The sequence below is a fragment of the Larus michahellis genome, chromosome 11, assembly GCF_964199755.1.
Source record: "Larus michahellis chromosome 11, bLarMic1.1, whole genome shotgun sequence".
NCBI classification, from domain to species: domain Eukaryota; kingdom Metazoa; phylum Chordata; class Aves; order Charadriiformes; family Laridae; genus Larus; species Larus michahellis.
In genome coordinates, this window is record NC_133906.1 from 6,741,527 (window position 1) to 6,765,980 (window position 24,454).

Genomic DNA, 24,454 nt, shown 5'->3' on the forward strand with positions numbered 1-24,454 from the left:
CTCTTGTGGCAGAGTTCTATGCAAGAAACTAAGAAATTATTTTTAAAATACTTTTCTTATTCAGATAAGCTTTGCTGTAGGCACTCAGGAGCCGAATAGGAAAATATCTCCTCATAGAATTATGTGCCTGTCCACTAACAGCCTTTGCAAATGAATGCTCAGATCTTCATTATGATCTAATCATAATTGTAGACCTAATTTTGTGAGTGAAGAACAAGTTATAAATATGCAAGTCCTCTGAAATTTTTCCCCTTACTCATCTATTTCTTATTTGGATTAAGTATAAGAAAGCTATTACAGAGAACTGCCTTACTTTGCTCAACTAACAATTTACTCTTAAAAGAATCTTTTTGTGATGAGCAAATATACAACTGTCGAGCATCAGTTTCTTAGCTCATAGCTGAATTACTTGCTTGATGTATACACACATGTTATGGCTCTATGTTTATAAATTTTAAAATGATCCGTCTTCAGAGAGTGATCATTATCTTGCTGAAGTCCTACAAAAATAGTTAACGTTTGAAGCATAAGAAAATACAAAGACTTAAATCCACTTTAAATATATGGTTGGCCTCATCTTATTTATAAATGTTCTTTAGTAAGGAAGCAGAGAGGTTTTTTTACTTTTTAACTCCAGTGCAATTTAGCTAAAATATCCCTTGTGTCTTCAAGTGAATACTTCCGCTTCCCAGAAATTCATATGCAAGTGCAGAGAGTGGTCCTTTCACGTATATACCATACTCACTTGAATGAATACTCACATGGTACAACAGGTAAAATATATTTTAGCTTCATAAACAACAGCTAGAATTGCAAGCTCGCCATATATTTTCTTATTATATATATTCTTAGTATATATATTTATATATTATATATATTTATATATTATATATATTCTTATTATAATTATATATTATTCTTATTTTCTTAGTGTTTTTATAATGCATATACCATGGCTAAATTTTTTATTTAATTCATTATCTAAAAAGTGATTGTTTTCATATGCAAAAAAACCCCAAAATTATATAGACATACTGTCTCTTAAGGAGTTTGACTTATTCTATTAATGCAATGTGGATTAGACTTGCTGCCAGCCAATCCCAACTCCAGCAGCTGTATCCCAGCCAGCTGTAATCCAACCTGCAGTTTAGCTTTTGAAAAAAGATCAGCTTCTGCAGCTCAAGGTCGTAGTGTTTCAGCTCTGCACATTGCTTACAGACTGTCCTAATCTGCTGATGGACAGCAGGGAATTACTACATACCAGTGTATCAGGCAAGTGGCTATGCTCTTAATAAAGAGAAGCTCCCCTGAGGAGGTAAGATCCATTAGATCAATGAGCCAGTCTCACACAACTACGACCAAAGGGTTTGGGGATTTTTGGGGGCAGGATTTTTTCCCCGCTTTTTAATTCCTAAAGCTTGGATCTCATTGAGGAGTAAGCTATAGCTGAAGCTTTGCATATAGTTTGGGAACTTACACTGCTACTGCAGAAGAGTACTGCAGCTTAACCGAATTCTGCCCTGCCTTATTTTCTACTCACTTAAACAGTAAAATAAAAAAATAGGGTATGATATTTGCCGCATCTTATAGTATGCAACAACCTAGAAGACAGCTGGTACTGGAGCTTTGCCTTAACTGTGGGGTTTCCCAGGCTGCAACCAAGTGCTGCTGCAATTCCTGAGTGTTTTGTTGCAAGGCTTAGCAAGCACACGTTAAACTAAAGATAGCGGGATTCTCAGCTCTAAAGAGATGAAAGAGACCTAGGCCAATATAGCTGTTGAGATTTCTAAGCAGTGTAATTCCATTGATTTTAGTGGCTGTCTTACTGGGGGTATCTCTACCCACTACCTATATACCAATTGTGAACACAGCAGTCAGAAGAAAAATATTCAGACCACTGGAATTTGAAACCTGGTGATTATGATGCAATTGTGATTATTTTATTTTATTGCTGATTGACTGTATGCTTGTATTTATAGGTTGGTGTTTTTTATAATATTTGAATTATTTTCCAACTCAGACTTGATTTTGGTTGGCAAGCAGGCAGGAAGGAAAAGTATGGAAAAGCAGATTTTTAACTCCCTTTCAAATCTGCTGCTGTTTATCATGTGCTATTTCCCTGGGATCATTTATGCCAGAAACCAAAATGATACTGTCATTTTAAATATTTGGAAAAATAAAAACATAATAGGAATATGATATACTGTCCTAGTTAAGCACTTTCAAATTGATTTTGACACTTTCAGATTGATTTTGTCATAAATGTGTAAGTCTGATCAGTACGATTTCTGGGCTTGTGGAACTGGCAGGGTTCAAAACTTTACAACCTGTGAAAATCCCATAGCAACAAGTGAAAATATCTTCCCTTTCTTTCCATCTCCACTGCCTACTCCTGCATCACAACTCCTGCAAGAAAAAGTGTCCCTTAAGATGTTTAACATAAGGCCAGGAGAGATTATAGAACACTAACCTCCAAAATTCCGAAATCCATAAAATGAACTATGAAAAATGCCAAAGTATCCTCTATTTCATGTCAAAAGCTTGGCTCAGCAGAGGAGGATCAAGTGACTAAAGCTAGTCTCTCTGTGTAACCAAAGAATCAATAGGTTCTCTTCATAAGAATGGATATTCTGATCCACAGAATATTCAGAATTAAACTTACCAATTTGTAATTGAATTAACATTTAAATTGGACCTACCAATCTAAACGTTGCTTTAGTTACAAAGACAAACAGAACAAAACAGTGCTGAACCAGACTGTGAAAGTGGTGTTCTGCTGAAAATGTACGCCACTAAATAACCACATTGGAAGAAAAAAAGAAAGAAAGTCTCAGCAGAGAAAGATAAAGCTGATAAGACTGATTGTAAAAATCTTTCATTTGTAATAAGGTGTTATTAGTCTCGGAGGCAAAACACTTTGAAAAGCACGATTTTGATATTGATAATGTCACTTGCTATGTTCATGTAGGAAATATTCCCCAATAGTCATTTGCTAAAGCTATGTGATGTGGGCATAAATAAATACATCATATTATGAAAGGTGAGATAGTGTCTGTCTGTCCAACTACCACAGAATTCACTTACTGCTTATTCAATATAAAGCCTGCTTCTATGATTTGGCACATCTTTATTCAGAAAGATGGGCTGATTGCTGACAACTTTGATGCAATAAAGACTGCTGCAGCATTACTGGAAGAAAGTCATTTGATAAATGTATATTTTCCATTTTGCTTAAAAGGAATCTATTATAAGTGCAGCTGCTTTCCGAATGAAATTAATGCCGAAGTGAAGCTTCGTATTACAAAGTAAAATGGGACTCGCTCTCTAATATTAGACTGAAAGGCATTGTAATGCAGCAGGAGGATTGAACTTTGACTCCTTCAAGAACACTGATTCATATAATAAAAAGGGGAAAAAAGGCTTTAAAAATGCTAACATCCTCTTTTCAAAGCTTAGCAAAGCTGCTGTCCGGAAAACAGAATAGCAAATACAGGTTGTGTGCAACTCTAAAGAAGATATATCCTAAGGAATACTGTAAGGAATCCACGTAACAAAATTCTCAAGATTGTTTTGAAGTTTCTGAAAGATACTAAAACATACAAGTGGGAGGAGAATCTCTCATACTTTTTGCAGTCAGTGGTGATATAGACTTCTTATTTAAATGTGTTTTAACCAAGCTATACACTGTTCGATTACAGCTAAGATTTACCAATCCTTTATGATTACAGCTTCATATGTGAGAAGTTCTCCCATCTTTTACAAGATTTCAAGAATATTCCTGTTCAACACTGGCCATAAATGAGAGATTATTTTTTTTAAAGTTCTGTTTAAGGTGGTTTTTTTGTCTCTGAAGCAGACAGAAAACAAGAAGGAACGGGGCTACCTGCTGGGATGTGGGCTTTCGAGGACCATTCTCAGCACTTATTTTCCTTACCATTCTCTGCACTCATAACTGGTAGGACTGTGCTACGGAGGGGTTCCCTTTCTGACCCAATGACCACTTAATCTGCCACAGCAATTGGAGTGACTCTGTGATGAGAGGCCCAACACAGGTGAGCCGAGAGGCTTGTGATCACTGTACGCATGTAAAACATGCAGAAGGATCATGGCAGAGAATGTCAGACCATCTTTAGCTTGGCTACACCCCAGACATACCACCCAAGTGGTACTTTTTGTTGTGAGGTTTTGAAGCTTAGAACCCAAGAGTGCTGTTTCACCTAATGTTTTATCAAAAGTGGATACCTGGCCCACTGAAAAAAAATCGGTTGTGAAAAGTTGCAGCTTTATTAAATGAAAAACGGTACTAATTAAGATGGTTTATTTGTTGACCATGAAGCCTCCTGTTCAAATACATTCTCAAAAATTCAAAGGATTGCAACATCAGAACGCAAGTCAGGAAGATTTTAAATCGTAGGGAAGAAAACCAATGGCACCGCTCCTCTTCAGCATGCAGCATTTCTTTTCAGCATTTTCTTTTAAGTTGAGCTACATTTTTACAGATCTCTATCCGTTTTTTCTTGGCAAAAGTCATGCATTATTATCATTCTAGTAGCTGACGAATGGGTTTCCTCTTCTCAGTTTAGATGGTTTAATATATGACTGTAAAATGGAACAAGACCATATCCATAAATGTTAACTTTAACCCATGTGTCTCCTGCCCCTTTTTATATATTCAACCAAGTCAGAGAGTTCTCAAGAGAGTGATTTTGGCTTTGGTTCTGAATAAAGTCTGTGTTTCTCTTTCCTCTACACTGCAAGCCTACAGGAATCAGGCTCTGTTCACATTCGTAAATACCCCAGAAAATGTCTTCCTCGAGAGAAAGTCCATGACAGACATGTGCTATCCTGTGAGGGTCTACAATAATGGAAAGTCATATACAATGCAGCCGTGGCTTAAAAGGTGGAACATTTAAAATATAGTATTTTCAGGGATCTTCTTATTTACTCTGTGAGATTAAGGCCTCCAGTGCTCACACTTTCAATCTTTCTTTCTGCAACCACAACTAAATCTATGGGGTGCAACAGTGTGCTGTGTCCAGTTAACTGAAACGCAAATCGCAGTGTTAATGCCTCAATCTGCCTAGACTATTGAAATGAGAAGCTGATATAACTTTACAGCGCTGTTTCTGATACTTAAATGGATTTACTTAAACAGCTTGAACACATATTTACTTTACTTAGCTTGAATGCTGGTATCTGACACTCCCTTGACATCTCCCACAAGCAAAGGCCTTGAAAAACTTGACTTGCCACAAGCATTTGCAGTACACTGAAAACTGGTAGGCATTTGCCTCATTCACTCAGATGTCTGTGATGTTACGTAAAAATATTTCTTAGTTTTCCAAACAGAAATAGCTTTCACTATGTAATTGAAAAAATAAGAAGTAAGATTTATATAAGCATTTTAATCATTAAAAAAAAAAAAGTCCTATCACATCACCAAAATATTTTATTACGCTTTCTTGAAATTGAGGAAGAATTCTATATTTCAGGAAAGATTACTTGTTGATAATTAAATGTAAACCTGTTAATTTTGTATATAAAGCTCTTTTAAATTATTTAAAAAAAATCTCTTAAAATACATTCAATGTTCTGTTCAATATATTCATCAATGACCTGGATGAAGAGAGAGCGTGCACTCTCAGCAAGTTTGCTGACGACACAAAGCTGGGAGGGGTGGCTGACACACCAGAAGGCTGTGCCGCCATACAGAGAGGCCTGGACAGGCTGGAGAGTTGGGCGGAGAGGAACCTTATGAAATTCAACAAGGGCAAGTGTCGGGTGCTGCACCTGGGGAGGAATAACCCCATGCAGCAGGACAGGTTGGGGGCTGACCTGCTGGAGAGCAGCTCTGTGGAAAGAGACCTGGGAGTCCTGGTGGACAACAGGATGTCCATGATCCAGCCATGTGCCCTTGTGGCCAAGAAGGCCGATGGCATCCTGGGGTGCATCAAGAAGAGTGTGGCCAGCAGGTCGAGGGAGCCCATCCTCCCCCTCTACTCTGCCCTGGTGAGGCCGCACCTGGAGTACTGTGTCCAGTTCTGGGCTCCCCGGTTCCAGAAGGACAGGGAACTGCTGGAGAGGGTGCAGCAAAGGGCTACCAAGATGCTGGGGGGATTGGAATGCCTCTCTTATGAAGGAAGGCTGAGGGATTTGGGTCTCTTCAGTCTGGAGAAAAAGACGGCTGAGGGGGGATCTTATCAACACTTATAAAATACTTAAGGAATGGGTGTCAGGAGGATGGGGCCAGGCTCTTTTCAGTGGTGCCCAGGGACGGGACAAGAGGTAATGGGCACAAACTTGAGCATAGGAAGTTCCACCTAAACATGAGAAGGAACTTCTTTACTTTGAGGGTGGCAGAGCCCTGGCACAGGCTGCCCAGCGAGGTGGAGGAGTCTCCAACTCTGGAGACATTCCAAACCCACCTGGACGCGTTCCTGTGCAACCTGCTGTAGGTGCCCCTCCTCTGGCAGGGGGGTTGGACTAGATGATCTCCAGAGGTCCCTTCCAACCCCTGCCATTCTGTGATTCTGTGAAATGTTCAGTTATAAATTATTTTTCGTAATCATAAGTGAAAAATTCCAGTACTCTTTGAACAAGATTTTGGATTTTTTTCAGCAAAAATTTTAATTAAGGCTATTGAAATACTTTCGGGGAAAAAAATTTAGAAAAGTCTCACTGTTTCTAAAGAAAGATACTTCTTTCCAAGTAAAGTTCACATTCCAGGAGAAAACTTTGTAAGTGAAAAGTAAAAACCAGATGTACTCTATGGCGCAGCAATACAAACCCTCAAATTAGAGATGATATGCGCCACTACCTCTAACTCCAGCTCAGAAACAAGAGTAACTTGTATCCTCTGTAAAGCAGAATTTTACACTGACACAGTTAAACTAGTGTCTTCAAACCAAGAACAATGAGGAAGATTTAATATATTTTGTTGAAAATCCCGATCTTATGCAAATTGAGCAGGGCTCTGCTCTGAAATATTGTTAAGCTCCTTCTCCAGATTACTCCTGATTTGCAATTAAAACTACAACTAACTCCTCTTTGACATCATCGTTCAAACATTGGAATAATTTGCCTAAAGAGACTGTGGTATCTCCATCCTTAGAGATATTTCAGAACTAGACTGGACAAGACAGTGAAAACCTTAGCTAACTCAGTCCTACTCTGAGGAGCAAGATGGACCAGATAACCACCAGAGACTCTTTCCAATGTGAACTATTCTACCATTCCAGAAGTAAACTAAGGTTCTTCTCCTTAACCTAGCAAAAAGGAACAGGACAGTAAAACCTCCACACAATATATTTTGGAGCACCATATCCCTCTTTCATGCAAGTCTCATAATGTGATTTTCCCCCCAGGTTTTAATTAAAAGACTGTTTCTTAAAAATAATAAAAGCCTTTCAACTACTCTCTCTCCCTCTCTGGTAAAAAGAAGGCAGGAAGAAAAGCCTATCTCCTATTTTACATATGGATTTCATACTTCCAAATGCTGTATGTTGATTTGAGGTTCCCGTTTCTGCTGAAGAAACAAACTCTAAATGTCAAACTGGTATCTGGATTTGGACTCAGATTTTAAACCCTTGTCCCAGGCAGAGATGAGAGGTGTTGCTTCAATGGTAAAATACGAAAAAATGTCCGGGTTTTGTCAGTACTTTTTGCAAACTCGTCCTCCTTATCTCAATTTTTCTTTAGAGACAGTGAGGGAAGATAATCTGGATCATTTTATCTACCTCAATACTAAAATATACTTCAAGTGTTATATTCCAGCCCTTTCTTCTCTACTGCTGTTCACTCAGTGTTTCCTTCTCAAGCCTTGAGAAACAGGAGCAGCATGACTTTTCCTCAGTTTGTTCTATCACAGTTTCCTATTTATCAACATCTTAAACTTTTGAGCAATTTAGACGTGATTTTGTTTCTGTGCATTCTTGCTTTTTATGTCTTTAAAATATTTTGGAAGCAAGGAGAAGTTTTTTTAAAAGAATACTCAATATTTTTCCCTTATTTTGTAAGAGAAAAACTGTCTTGTATACCATCAAACAGTCCCTCCTCCTTAACAGACTTGTTTGCAAGATCACAAGTCCCAGTGCAGCCACCTCTTTCCAAATGTTATCTTTTGTTTCCCTGCCTTCTTTGTGTTTGTGCTTACAATAGTCTGTACTTCCCTGCTGGACAGCTGGCTAACTCATTTCTAATATTTAAACGTTTTAGGTTTGCTCTCATCATGACCCTAATACAGTGCATTTACACTACACTCAAAGGAGATGAATAGCAAGCCTACCAGATAAATGGCCACAGACTCACAGCCTTCAAGAGACTTATTCACTGGAGTAACAGTATTAGCCCGCAAGGGCACTTTCAAAAGCTTTTCATGTCTTTCTACATTCCTGCTTCCAATCTCTGTCATTACTGAGTGATGGTGCTTTCAGATGGTTAGGGCTTTTGGTTGCTGCCAGCTTGAGAAAGATTCATATTTATGACCTTGAACTGAAAAGCTTCCTATCGCACTTCGGCTACTTGCACTGTTCCTTCCATCTGGCCACTCACACAACATTCAAACTCATTTCCTTTCCTCTTCAGCTTACTCACTCAGTGCTCTTACATTTTGGTACTTGTGGCTGCCTACAAACACAAGGCAGCCACCAGGATTGTAGAAAAACATAAGGCTACTGGTGTAGTTGTTAGTGGCTGTTTTTAATGGCACCATATTCTGTGCTGTGCAAGCCAAAGAAAAGAGTACTCCATCCCACAGACAATCCACAGCCTAGGTGTACCCTGTAATTCACAGCCCAATGACTCAGTTACACACATGCCTGATTCTATTCTTGACCTTAGTCCAATCATATGTACATACCCAGTATAAAATTTGAGCATTTTATGTTATTGTGCCTGCTTTACTCAATGCCTACTAGATGTACACATAAAGCTCACAGTGTCATGCAGGGGAAAAAAAAAGGTTCCGTACTCCAACTCATATTGAGTCTCTATCGCTATGCAAGGCCAATTTATATCAGAGGCGTGCATACACATTTCTGTGTATGCGAGGGTTCACCATACATCCAGATTTATGATTTCCCATTGGCTTTGTTTTGGCTATGAAAGAACAGAGGAAATCAGAATTGATACTAAATTGCTGTCTCAACAACAAAAAAAATACTTGGCATGTAAGGACATCTGGCTCGACAGGGTATCCAGTTAAAGACTATTCAGCATAAAAACAAAGACAATAGACAGAAAAAGCCATAAATCACACCTACATACAAAAACCCTAAGAAACAGGAGATAATGAAGACAACACCAAAGATATAATTCTCAGGTCCTTGAATGATGTGCCATTCAAGGAACCATTCAAAGTTTGGAAGAACTGATAAGGAGGAGTGGAAACAAGATCACTGAGTCTCATAGGAATGACTGAATTTATTGCTGGGGGGTTGTGGGGCTGTGAAAAATTTATGGGATGTTTTAAGCAGCTTACGGGAACATGGAAAGGAATGCTTAAGACCACAGTGGACTGGGGAGAAGCAAGCATGGGAAGATGGAAAGGAGAGTTAATTAAAAGACGACTGACTGTATACAAAGAAGCTGTGGTTCAGTACACTTGTCTGGCCAAGCCTTGTGCCCAATATCTGCAGCCTTATGAAACTCCATTCATCTATTGTCCATGTGACTCTGCTCTGGTATGTTTGTGTGTGTGTAATTTGCTCACAAACTTCAGGCTCAGCTAGCCAGTAAGTCCTGGAAAGACGTGAGGCTGGAGACAGAGAAGGGCTAAATAGGGCTTAGGTTTTGGGCTTGGAATCCTTGTGGATTTACGGTCCAGTGTAGGGCTTAAGACACCTGAGGAAGTGAGAACTTCAATCAAGCTGCAGCAGCTGGCACGCAGGAGGAGACTAAAAAAAACCAAACTGGAGATGGACAGGCCAAGAATCAGCGCATCAGTTCTGCATGGTTTTATAGCCTAGGGTTTGAGGTCTCTGCAAATATGAGAGTGACTGTGAATCGTGACAGAGAGCGTTTATAAATATATATTTGTATGTGTATACACACACACACACTAAATACTCAACTTTCTAATGATTTGGAGAGGAGGAGCAGGAGCGGGCTGTGTTGTTTATGTTCATGTAAGCGCTGTGGATGCCAACAAAGGCCATGTTCTGTGTTGATCTATGTACCCGAGCATGTGATGGTATGTACGTGTATATGCGCACGTATGCATCTATTGGGAATACATTCACAGCCTTGCTATTGGCACGAGCTGCAAATGGGAGCAGCAGGAAACTAACCAGGAAGGAGAAATCTAGGCTCTCACAAGAGCCTCAGCCAATTTTGGATTTTTGTTACAAAAATGCAAACAGTTGCTCCATGGTTTTCTGTGAAACAGCAAGAGCCTGTTTACACTTGTAGCAGGCCTCAGAATTTTTCCTCATATTCAATTTTTTATAACCACACTACTGTAAATTTTAAAGTTCAACCTTGTTTGTTGATTTGTTCTACACTTTCTCTGTTCAGCAACTCTAACAAGATGAAGTGGAAATAAAACAAACACACTAAGAAATTAATCCCTTTGTTCTAAAGACAGCAATCAAAACACATTCAATTGGTGAGGCTATAACTAGGGAAGTGGAATTACCAACTCTGCAGTCTGTGCCAGGTATAACAAAATACAAAATCATAACAATTATTACAAAGAAATAAAAAAGGAACCATAAGTACCATTGCATCAATATAATGCAATTACTGCTCCACAGTCCAAGTTGCTGGGATACAACAGGTTATTTTGTGTGAAACTGCAACGGGAGCGGAGTGCTTTGGCAAGTGTTGTCATGAGCACTGTGGCCCTCCTCAGCTGCATTCTGTGCTGATATCCAAGAGGACAGGACTTAACATGCCCAGAGGCCCACAGCACTCTTGCAGAGGACTGGATCTTTCTAAAACAATGCTGGAGATGAGCAGTTCTGGCACATCTATGCAATCACAACGGCAATGATTTTCCCAGCCATTTGTTGATAACAATTGCTGATGCTATCTCTCCATTGGGACAAATAGGGTAAAAGACCTGGTTTCTAGATCTGACAGGGTTATAAAGCCGATGAAGTATAATGTACAAGCAAGCCCCTTTTCCCCTTACTGCTGCTTTATTTGGCTTTCTTTTGGAAACCTTGTAACTAAAAGTGCTGGTGCCATGTTACAGCCACATGATTTGAGTAGCAACTAGACAGAACTCAGATTTTTTGAGTAATCCAGTCAGCAAGAGAACAATAGGAGAAATGCTTTTTTTTTTTTTTTCCCGTCTGAGAAGCTAACAAGGAGTTACCTGGCAAAATCCAGACACAAAAGCTCTGGGTCTCATAGGAGCTTCTCTCAGATGCTCAGGCTCTGACAGCTTCTTTCTTTATCTATTGTTTTACCACTTCAGCTACTGGACACGCATCCGCATGTACATATATCCCATATCCATGTGTACATCCACATGTACATATCCCCATAGAAATCCCTGCCATTCATGTTCCACGGGAGCATTGTATTGCCTTTGTTTCAGATGAAAACATATGTATAATTGCCTTTTACTACTCCTCACACCAAAATAACCTTAACCTGTACTAACGGTGTTTAACCCACTCATATTATGTTTGTCCATCCTTGTGCACTGATCCAAAGTGTGGACACTTGGCTAACAAGTGCCATACCTAGCCTCCAAAGGACCACAAGGAACTGAGTGGGGAAGGGAGGAGTGAAGAGAAGACAAAAAGCCAGTGGAAGGTGGATTGCCGTACCTACCACAGCAAGAAACCTGTGGCCAGCCCTGCATCCTTTGTGGTAGTGGTTCTTCTATGACGCTGAGATGGAGAGAATTCCCCTGGCTTTTTCTAAATGTGATAATGTGAGAGTGTGGAAGGACTAAGAAAACTGTGCTCTGGGTAAAGTATTTGTTCCTACTGAACCATTTTAATTAAAAGGGGCCCATATTAATTAAAAGGGGACCAATTGTTTATTTAAACTTCGTTACTGTATTTTTCTTCCACCTTGCTATCACTAGATTAACTTGCTCACTTTTCTATCCTATGACAGTATAGCAAACGATGTTAAACCAAAGGAAGTTTTTAAAAGACGTGATAATACATGAGCAAAATGAGTGATTGAGATCTCAAACCCCATTGTTCCAGCCCCACCTCCATTTTGAGACAACAGCTTGCAAAATATATCAGAGATTAATTCCCAAACATCATTACTCTATCCTGTCCAAGACACAAATTTAAAAAAAAAAAAAAAAAAAAAAGAGAGAAAAGGGAAGGAAAGAACAGCAGCAGCGATGAAACTGAAAATACCCTGCAGGAGTTGATATGGTATGATTTCAGATGGACAGCTTCTGATGTTTTCTTCCAGTTCTTTTTGGGGGTGATAATCAATATCTGTCTTCATCATTTTGGGTATTTTGCCTTACATACAATAGCATCTTTAGGGAATGGATATAAATAGCTATTTAGCTCAAAAATAATTCCTCAATGAATATATTTAGAAATGCCTTTTTTCCCATGCTTAGGAGGAGACACTTGAAAAAGATGCAATCAAAGTATAGAGCAATGTGAAAAAAAAATGACAACGCAACAGCTGTACCAAGTCCTTCTAGCATGAGGAAAACAGCATCTGTAAGGTAAAAAGCTATGTGTGCACATGTATGCGCACATGCTCACACATACACACACAGTTTCAGAGCTCAGCACAGTAGTTGGTTTGGCAGCTTTGTAAGTTCAGTAAAAACATATGTAATATGAGTGAAAGTATCTTTGCAATTCCCCTCTGTGACAGGCTCTTCTCTAAAACTGCAACGATGATTCAAGCTACCAAAACGAATCCTTTTTGGATTCTCTCTGAAATCTCTCTGTAACTGGCAAGAGTGAAGAGGAGGGTATGGCAGCAGGGGCCCTCCACAATGGAAGCCAGTGAGGACGCAGAGCCACCCCATGCGCCCAACACAAACCCCTGCACCTTGTAATCACTTTATGACTCTCTTCGTCAGGACTGAATTTGGCTAAGCAGCCCGCAGCTGAAAGACTGATCGTTTCATTCCTTTAAGTCAAATTATATGGCTATATAGTTTTTTTCTTTTTAAAGACATAAAAGGGCTCATAAAGAGAGGGAGCCCAAAGTTTCTTGTTCCTTTGTTTTAAGACAAATCTTGTTTACAAGGATTATAACTGTAATACTATTTTTATTGCAAGTTCTGGTAAAGGTCCTTCAAAGGAAATTAACATCTTTCATTAGCTAAAAATCTTTGCCTTTCTCAAAGTAATCAAAGTAATGCAATAACATTCCCTACCCCGATATCAAACATTCAAAGTAAACATGGAATTGTATATTCAGAATTTTACAAAAATACATAAATAAATATGATTGTATTCTTAGGTATAAAACAAGTATTTAGCATCCCACCTCAGAACAGATCTTTAGAGGTATTAATGAGCGTATGAAATTTTTCTCAGCCTGCTCCTAGTATTTATCTTTCCCATCCATAAATGTACCAAGGAAATTTATTATTAATCCAGACAGTTGGACCATCTTCCCCTCCACACTTGAAAAAATCATTATGAAGAAGAGTGGCTAAGCCAAGAGTCCCCACACATTGTAAGACATTGGGTTTATTATGTTTTTTCCTTTGGTAAGGATTATTACACTATTTATTGATTTATTTATTTACATAACATACATTCACAAATTAATTTAGTCACGGTATTATCACCACTATGCATTAATGAATTAAGTTTCAATTTCTAGAATAACTCCAGAGACCAAATCTAAATGACTGGATTAGTCAAAGGACAAATCCACCCACATACAGATTTTAAATAGCTTTTACACCTACATGGCTCCTGGCTCCTGAAGAGACTGTGATAGTTTTGGCACCTCTGTGCTGCAGCACAGTCACTGCTGAGCCACAGCTGGGGCAGTTACATGCTGCAGGGCCGGCACACCCCAGAGTGGCCTCAGGTCACACGACAACAAGAGAGAAATGAGAAGGCAATCCAGAAATGCCTACATTTTACCTCAGTTCTGTTACTTCTCTTTCCTTTATTTGCCTTCTCTGATTATAAGCAGTGCACGTTACGAGCTAACTGCCCACAGGAGAGACCAGAGCAGTGTGGAACAACAGAACACAGCACTAGGATTAGTGCAGATGACAAGCTCGGTAGCTTTTCCTGGAGATGCTCTGGTGCATCACCCAGAGCTGCGTGAGCAAATTTACAGTGAGAAGCAGATGCTGTAGTACAGCATGCCCTACTCTGCTCTTTCTTCCATATGCTGAAGTTAAGGAACAACAACAGACAGAATTACCAACTTCTACAGTCTTTGCTTACTCCTATTTACTAAATAATATTTTTCATAGCTTCTTACTTCTAAGTTCTTAATGAATATGTTTTCATGAATCCTCTGTATTTTACATTGAATGAGCTGTAGAGAAATCAAGGGAGAGCAAAAGGAATGGACACAACACTTGGGAGACACAAAGTTACCTATTAAAATTGGTTTAGACATTTACCTTTTGGGGCTCTCTTCAAAAAAGAAATGAGCCTTCCACAGTCTTTACTGAAACCTAATGCAATGTGGGAGATGTGTACTAGCTACTTCTGTGATAATCATGGTATGAATGTGCACAGTAAATTAGCTAACAGAACAAAATCTTTCACAAGAGCCTTAAGAAAACATTCAATTATACTGTCAAATGTACCTGGCTAGATAATTTCACTGTTGTGCAGTAAGTGCTTTAGCATTTAGAGACACAGTATCAACTGCTAACAGTGCACATAGATCCCTTTGGTACACTAGAGCTTTTTTTCTGACTATGAAACACTAAGCGGAACTGGATTGCCCAAGGATTTATTGTGCCTGTGACAAGATGTAACTAAAACTGATTGAGAGTTCCTTCATGCTGGGACAGCGTTCCCTGAAGAAGCTGCAAGGCTAGTCTGAGGTGAGCGATGGATAAGCTACATATCCTTACTTCTATTTATTTATTTCAGCTGCTAAACTTCTCAATCTGCATTTTCATGAGTTTTCTGTAAAATGATGGAATCCAAATGGACATAATCTTTCTGACTAACAAGGGTGCACCGACCCACTTGATAATCTGGTGGAATACAAATGAACAGGCAATGGCTTTGAGCTACAGCACCATTCGAAGTGCAACACTGAAGGCGGAAAAAAGACAGACAGAGCTCACCATTTATTGCAGTAGCGTCCAGGCAGTAAGAACCAGGCAGCAGTTGGTTAAATACTAACCCCCAAGGATACCTCCTAGCAGGTTAGTTTCCCTGTAATATTTTGTTATCAAATCACAATGGTGTTAATAATATTGTGAAAAAACACACATGTCGATAATGCAATGTGGTTAAATAATCTTCTTTTGACAATGGTAATTCAAGGGTGATATTCCCATTTTCAACAATCACATTCTATTACTTAGATCTATTCTGCAATAATTGTTTTTTCCTTCTGTAAAATGATTTTCAGCTATAAAAAAACTAAGCAGATTCATGTAGTCTGAAAAGGTCAAAGAGACCTGAATCCGAATGCTCTTATTTTTCATACTGTTGACCTACAGGGTTAAGATAAAAGTCAGTCTCCATGATGATATTCATAGATGACTTTTTAAAGGTAACTTTGTTCATAGTGACAGAAAGATACAGTAGTTTGAATACAAACTGAAGAATGAGGACAAATACCTCCCTGAGGAAAGTGGGCCTAATCCAAGGTCCATTGAATTAATTAGCATCAACATTAGCCAAAGCGTCTTTTTTTTTTGTTGGCCAAGCTGCATATCACAATATGTAGGCTGGCATCCAAAACCACACTTCCATCATCTTTGTTAGCTAATCCATTTATGTATCTAACACTTGAAAAAAAGAAATGGCATTTATAATGCTGGTATATTCTTCTCACATTTGATCTCACTGCCTCCAATTCAACTGCTACCACTTTTAAGACAAAATAAAATATGCCCTTGCAGCAGTCTGAAACAGGACAATCTGTAGACTATTTTTACAATTAGAAGAAATTTTGTACTTTCACCAATTTAAATGTAACAAACTTAATCCACGCGTGAATGACAATATAGTATCACCCATCCAAAATATTTGCATTAGCAACTTCAAAAGGGTTGAAATGATAAAAGAGGTGAAATAGAAACTCCTCATACAACACGACGACTGACCAACAACTCACTTGTAGTAGGGAAAAAATACCTACAACTGACCCTGCGAGGCGCCTTGCCAATGGAGTGTAGGTCAGCTAGCAGTGCCACAGTGTCACAGCTGCCACTATCTAACTCCTTTCTGTGTGATTGTTTCTACATGAAAGCTGCTCATAAGATGCTTTGACTTCATTCAACTGCAACAGATATAGTCATTAAAAATCAAGTGCGAGGACCAACCTATTAGGTATCAAAGCATCTCCTCATCTATCAGGTAACATTGGTCCTATCTCTGCACTGGCCATAGGAAGCCGCACTCCTCTTTCATCAGCTTGATTTCTCCTATGCAAGGAGAGAAAAATAAATCTAACAAGCAGCTACATGAAGTGTAAGAATTTATTAGACAAAACTAGCACTTAAAGATCTACTGAGGATATCCTTATGTCACAAAGCCTGACTCTAACATTCATAAGACACAGCCCCTTTATGCAATGCCCGGAAGTTTTCCAAATCATTTTCTAGCACAGACAATTTCACCATTCTTGACAACATGCAGAATGGCAATATCTGAAATAAAATGCCAAACCTTAACAAGATCAAATTAAAATATAAAATAAATTAGCAGTCATTCAGCTACTTCTGAATATACCTGTTACTGGTGGTTCAATAGCAGGCCAGCATGGCAAAATTCTATTCACTGAAGACAAAACTGGATGGATGGTGCTGGCCTAAAAGATCAAAGAAAAATGGTAACTATTTTAATTGCTTAAAAAAACCTCAATGAACTGACCACCTACCAGCCTAAATGAAATCTTTACCATAATCATCTGAAATCTAGTGAACTCCATCAGTCTTTTAAGATCGATTATTTCAAAAAATAGATCTTTACTTGACATGAAGCAATATATAGATCTGAACTTTTATCAATAGTAGTTTGCAGTGATCAGAAAAAGGGAATAGATTAGATTTTAAAAGTAATTTATGTGGCTGTATATGGGCACAAATATTTTGCAATTACAAGAATCTAGCCATATCCTCCTTTAAATCTAAGACTTGCAACCCTTTTTCTTCAAGAAAATGACCATTAGTGGCAAGCCAGAGAACATGCAGGAACAGTAAGACTGTATTCTTTGATTCCCAAATTTGAAATTATTTGGTACAGCATAAAATGGTATGAATTATGGGGCTCTGGGGATTTGCTGTAGGACAAACATTTCTTCATTCAGTGACTAGGATGTATCACTGTTATGCAGGCCATCAGTTAAACCAGCAATTCTTGTACAGAAAGGACACTTCTCATTTTAGTTCCCTAACTATATTGGTCAATTTTGTTCACCTGTGCCTCTTCGTCAGATGGTCATTCATTACCCACTTTGCAAAGCAAACGTATCTAACATGTCAAGCATTTACAGAACTGCAAGAGTAAAAATAATATTTGTTGGCTATGACCTACTACAGCCTGTGACATCTATGAAATTTCTGTATCATCTTGCCTGGTTATAACATAGATACAACATCTGGGGTGACACGAAATGAAATTCTGTGCTCTCAGTGCTAGACCGCCTGTCTTATAATTTCTAAGATAATAATTCCTCAATAAGGGGAAGGTGACCATGAAGCACTACACTTCTATAAGCAAGACCTGCACACTGGTGGTTTAGAGAAATCATATGCACCCTTTTCACGGCTTTGAAAAAGACTGCTTACATAGGGAGCACTTTTCTTGCTGGACTTGATTTTTCTCACTTAACTATCTCTTGGAGGAACAGGAAAAGTGAATAAGGAGCACCTTGAAGTGATTGATGATAATGTTCAGTGCATTTGTGGGACAGCTCATTAGATACTATAAAAAGGGCCCCTCACAATGTACATTAAAGAATCCGAGGGGAGCACATTCTTGATAAGTTTTAGATCCCAACTCAAAGGCACCACGCCAGCTTTCTAACAATGGGGTGAGGCCAATGTGGAACACTTCAGAAGGATTTACACGAATAAGGTGTTCAACCATGTATCTGGGATGATCAATGAGGAAGAAGAGAGAAACTTCTCCACTGATGTTACAGACCAGATAGAGGAGACTGCACAATATGATAAAAATAAAATCAACCTTCTAAGTCAGAAGATGATAACTTCTGTAACAGTCACCCCTGCCATCACTGCCTCTTTTTCATGATTTTTCTTTTGATACACAATAATCTTCTACACCATCTGAAAAATAAGCCTGGGTCTGGTTACTAGACCTAGCTTAACAAATGACCCAGTTTCTCCAACTGTCATTTCCAATGACAAATCATTTTTCATTAGCAGCCCACAAGAAGAAATCAGTTACTCTTAAGAATTTGATTCATGTCAGAATTTAGTTGTACATATACACTCAAAAAGAGACTACGCTAAGCATAATTCTTAGTAGGGGATGGAAAAGTAATGAATCTTTGCGGCCATACTCTGTTTTTAACTTTAACACTTCCACATGACTGAAATCAGAACAATAAAAAGCTGAATGACATACAGTGTGCAGCGTGAAAGAGGTTAAACAGCATCAAAACAACTTTTGAAATCTAAACAGACATTTCTCATTATGAGGTACCTGCTCGTAACTAAACTTTAAGATGCTGACACTAAGACTTACTGACTCATTTCCATTCACATGTTTTAGTGAAATGAGAAAGGCACCAGGAAAACAGTAATCCTGGAGCACTCCCCCTCTGCAGCACGGCTTCCTGTCTAAAACCAGAAGACACTTCCACCTCTAAAGCCTACTCTGTCAAACTAATTGTTACAACTTCTATTTCTTACAAGATATTTACATTTCCATCAGCACTCATTTCTCTGTCAAGAACAGTAAAATGTCATACCTGGAGATAGTTCAGCGGAGCTGAAGTAAAGCAGGTCTGCAAGCTCTACAAATCAATCTCCATGTATAAGTTGCTTCATGCTTTTAAGATTCCTCTTCCCCAGAATTAATTTCTCCCTAGTTTGATAGTCCTGACAATTCTGAAGTATGTGTTACCTCCTCTACGTGTAAGAATTACATGTTGTACACTTTTTAATCCTTTTCTGATTTGGTGATGCCAAGAGTAAGTGCTTTTAAGAGAACTCAAATACAAGGGTTTAGGTCTGCTGGGTGCATTAGGAACAGACAATGGGGCCTGGTGTTAGACTGCAGCAGTCGTGATTAGTATGACTCATTTCACTGCACCCAAAGGCAGTCGCTTACAAAGTACATCTGATGTAGAATTTTCCTGTGACTATCACAAAGGAACAGCATTAAGCTACAAAGTTGGAGGCTACAGACAGATGGAAGTTTATTTGGTGACTAATCCACTCACTAAAACTCAGTACTAGTGAGAGTCACAAATAGACTTATCTCAGGGTGGTTGTGTCCTCCTGAAATGGGGTTGAACATCACTGCTATTTTTGTATGTTATGGACAGAAATTTCAGTAGTGACACTGCTTTAAGATTTGGGTACCAATCTTGAACTGACCCAAACAAGTATGATTTACAGAGAAAACTTACTCAGCACTTTATGAAAATCAGCTTCGTTACTTTTTTTAATTGTCAATCCCAAATCTCTAGGTTCTCTTGACTATATATACAAACTTTATCTCTCTCTTGACTGTGAGATATATACTTTATATATCTTCTACCTGAAATATGGTGAAACCGAAAGCAGCACTCGGTCAGCGAGGAACACAGTGGTGACATCAGTAAGTGCTGTGGCTGAGCGCTAGATTGATGTGGATGGGGGTTCCTGGAGCCAGGGAGACCTGGGGAAGAGCAGAGAGCCCCATCAGGAGCCAGCAGCTCACATGAGCTGGGCGTTGCCAGGAGCTACCATGAGAGCCTTAAATGACCCTACGGAGTGTGGTGACCAGGGTGGGCTAACGGGGCATGGTGCGTCAGTGTGTGGTGTGGCAGTAAGAGTGGCAGGGCGCGCTATAGTCATCGAAGAATGTCATGTTGTCATAAAACCCAAAACCCTCACAATGGCAGGGAGGGATGGAATCCACCTGCCTAGAAGAGGCAGGGGAATCTTCGGCAGCAGGATGGCCAGCTTGGTGAGGTGGGCTTTAAACTGAAGGACTCAGTGGGTGGAAGTAAAAAATGGCAACGCTCATACCATCATATCCAACTGGAGAATAATCCAGGCCAACCAGAGCGGAGATAAATGTTCCTTACCACCTCCCAAGATGAGAATCAAAAGGCCAACCACCTCAAGGGTGAGTATGGCTATGGTGGATCCTTTTGCACCCCTCGGGGAAACCTGCATGCTCAATTACCTCTCTGAAATGCCTGTACGCCAACACATGCAGCATGGAAAATAAACAGGAAGAATTGAAGATCTGTGTGTGGTCGCAAGGCCACAATCTCATTGCAATTACATAGACATGGTGAGATATCTCATGTGATTGGAATGCTGTCACAGATGCCTACATACTTTTAAGGACAGACAGGCCAGCAAGGCAAGGTGGTAGAGTTGATCGTTATGCAAGAGAGCAACTGGAATAGATCAAGCTTTGCCTAGAGGTGGATGAAGAACGGGTCGAGAGCTTATGGGTAAGAATGAAGGGGCGGGCTAATATGGGTGACACTGTTGTGGATGTTTACTACAGGCCACTGGATCAGGAAGAAGTCGTCAATAAGGCCTTCTACAGACAGCTGGAAATCACCTCACGATCACGGCCCTGGTTCTCACGGGGGAGTTCAACCACCCTGATATTTGCCGAAAAGGCAACGCAGCCAGGCACACAGTCCACCAGAGGACTGTGGAGAATATAAAAAACAACAAATAAGTCCAATTTAGAGTTACTGATGAGTAGGGACTGCTGTTCCATCTTCTACAATGTGATGACTGAATCGACAAAGCAGAACCAACCAGATTTATATTCTATGAAGACCTGACCCAAAACTGCAATGGAACTAAAAAAATTCTGACACCCCTTGCACAGTTGCTCATCTGAGATACAGCAAAGCAAACCTACAAATCCTCTTCCCTGTGTTCCTATTTGCCCTCTGAGTGCTGGTCTGTGTGGAAGTGGGAGATCACAAGTTTAACAGCCCGTACCCAGTCATCCTTCACAGAACACTGAACAAGTACATCAATACTAATTAATCACTGTCACAAGCTGACCATGTGTCAGGATGTCCTATTTAAGGTCAGAAAATGAAGTCAGTAATTCAAAACCACGAATGTTAGAGAAGATAAGAAAAACGTGATTTTTCATTTGAAGATGTAATATACAATTAGCAGGTGCTTCTCATATTTCAGAAGTTAGCTGTAAATTATTTCCATTTACTGACTGATTTCAGACAATTGCTGTTAGTAAATGGTAATTCTTTGCAGTAATAACAGATCTGTAAAATATTTTTTTTGATGTACGAGCATTAGTTGACTTCTTTCTCTTGTTTTTTAACTTCTTTTGCTTAACTTTATGATTAACCATTACTATGGTGCAAATTACAAAACAGCAAATCAGTTTTAGAGCAAAATATCAATATGAACAGATAGCTAGAGTGATAGAAAGCACAGAATTCTCAAAGACTTCTAAAATCAGATGATGACCGAAGGTAACTTGCTGACCTAAGGCCTAAACAAGTACACAGATATTTCATATGCCTCTGAATCATCAGGGACTGGTCAGATAAAGAAGAAATCTAAGTCAATGGATTTCACAGCTTGATCCGGCTTGGCAGATTGTATGTTTCAGATAATGTAAGGTTAACTTCCTCTGCTTTGATAGCATGCAATAGTAAAAGAAAAATTACTCTGAAAACCAAAGTCACAGACGCATTTGGAAGAAACTTAAATATTACGCGTGTTTAGAAGAGCCACATAAGGAGGTATATGAAGTAGGATCTGAGTTACACAGCAGAATACTAAAATAACTTTTTCTGATTTTATTGTCACTGAAGTTGGTATGGGTTTGATCAGCATTTCCAAGAACACAGTTTACTTCTCTATCTCAGGTGTACCTGCAATAACTTGGATATGAAATCAAGAATCTAGTTCTCCTTTAGAAGCACAAAACTTATAAATCATGTTCCTGGAAACTGTAAGGTTGCTCCTGCTTCTGAATCATGAGAAAACAGAACCAATCTGGGTTTTCATCTGTGTAATTATTCAAAAGCTCCTTTTGCCCCTTTTGAGCGAGTTTTTACATCACAGTTACCTGTTACTCAGCTTCCCAGTGTTTCATGAAAACCATATTTTGGCCTTGAAGTTCTACAAGAATATTCAACCACATCCACCTCCCTATATATTCATCTGTCTAACAGTCTGTATCAGCTGAGCCAACTCCAACAACTTTCAGCTCAGTCTTATTCTCACAGTCTTTTAAATCAGTTGTATCTCTACATTTCCTCTGCCTTCCAAGAAGCAAACGCAGTACGCATTACTCAAAGGATGGGGAGTCAATAAAAAGAAGAATAAATAAGGGGAAAATAAAAAAGCTTCACATGAAAATATAATAAATATGCAATAGGTCAGTCATCAAAAAGATAATTTCTTGTATTAGGAAAACATATTAAGACCATTTCAGCTGAAGAATACACATATATTCACTTTGTGAGGATTTGCTTCAATGTTCCTACATACTCAGGGCTGATAAAATGAAGTGTCTTTTGTAGTTCTGAAACTATTTTGTCAGGGAAGTGATTGAAAACTCGGCTATATAGCATTTGGTCTTGAAAGCTATCTCATCTATAGCACACTTCCTTGGAAAACGAACAATACCGGATAGGAGCAAGTGTTCTCATTTTCCTTGTATTTGCATACAGATGGCAGTTTTTCAAAGATAAAATTATAAGCTGCTAATACACTGCCAAAGTTCAAACAATTTGTGTTTAGTACAAATATTTCTAACACAGTTACACTGCTGTACTGAAAATAGTTACGTAGACAACGGACCATTTCTCATCCATTTAGGATTGGGAATGGCATTTCACAGCCTGGGCACTCTTATTCTTTTTAGTCGTTTCTCAATGAGCATCACTGTTTCAATGGGAACACTGCTCATTGAGTATGGATGCTCATTGAGAAACCACACAAAAAAAATTACTTTTTGAACAGAGTATTATTCTCATCTGAAATTTAAAGTCGAGTTAATTTATTGTGTGAATACAAAAAGCTGTTTTTCCTATGAAGTTTATGATTTTTAACTGTCAATAATATCCTGAAACCCACAAAATACTACTTCTAACAGGTAAGACTACAGTAGACTTTTGTGCAAAATTTCTGCAGTCTTTGTATAATTCTCCATGTGTTCAGATTTGTTAACGAAGAAAACGTACCAAGAAATTTGTTCTTAGAAGATATGCTAGAACAGTTTCCAATAATCTGTTCTCATTTTATGTTGTCAGAACTGTTCCTGCATCTTCTGCATAAAGCAAAGAAAGTCTTAACGGCAGATATTGATATCTTCACTGATCCATGCAAAAATCATTTCTCCACTCATACTAGAAAACATGAACCCATCTCTTCTTAACAGATTATGATCAATGCTATAATGACTTGTGTACAGATACAGTTGGACTAGCTACAATGCATAATCTAAGACTTCTTTGTAGATCATACTGACTCAATACTGTACCATTTGTTTATGGAACCTAAAACAAAGTTATTAGGCAAAATATGTACACTGAAAAGCTTTTTCAGAAAATCTAAATTTTGCCACTCTGCATTTCACTAGCGGTTGAGTTTAATTTGGTGTGAAGTTTGTACATAAATTATATCTATGACTGAAAAGACTATATCAAAAGGTGAGTGACTGTTGTTTAAAATATGGGTCTTGAAAAACATAGCATTGTATTTGTTGAAATGAAATGGCCATCAGTTTAGATTTAAAAAAAAAAAAAAAAAAAAGTCCTTCAAGGGTACTGATGGCTTATTCTATTTCTATCTATTTTCTTTGTCTCAGACTGGTCATGTTCTTCAATTTCTGAGCACTGAGTCTCAACACAACACCTGAAGGAGCGAGTTTTAACTCTTAATTGTGAAAATCTTTAACGCCCTTGGTTGTCTTCTGAAATTTAGCCATCCTTCCTGAGCTCAAAAAGACCCTGTTTATCTTCTGAATTCCACAATATGGCTTTGAAGTTCTGCCCAGCATTTTTTCAGCAGCTCAGCTGAAGTACAAGCTCAGCAAAGCTGTTGATGGCTGGAAAACTTCCTCTACAAACACATCTGCTGCTGCGCCTGGCACTGGCTGAAAATTTCAAACGAGCTCTGGTAAGACTGATGCCTAGCAACTTCTAGGAGAAATCT

At 38.8% G+C, this 24,454-nt stretch overlaps 1 protein-coding gene across 1 annotated transcript in view; it reads right to left on the reverse strand.

The window, feature by feature from the left end:
• Window positions 1-24,454, reverse strand: part of TENM2 (teneurin transmembrane protein 2) — a 1,449,326-nt gene that overhangs the window by 880,534 nt on the left and 544,338 nt on the right. Inside the window, exon 8 of the mRNA XM_074604292.1 lies at window positions 16,839-16,917. The gene's annotated coding sequence lies outside the window, so the exon portion shown is untranslated. The remainder of the gene's footprint in view (window positions 1-16,838; window positions 16,918-24,454) is intronic.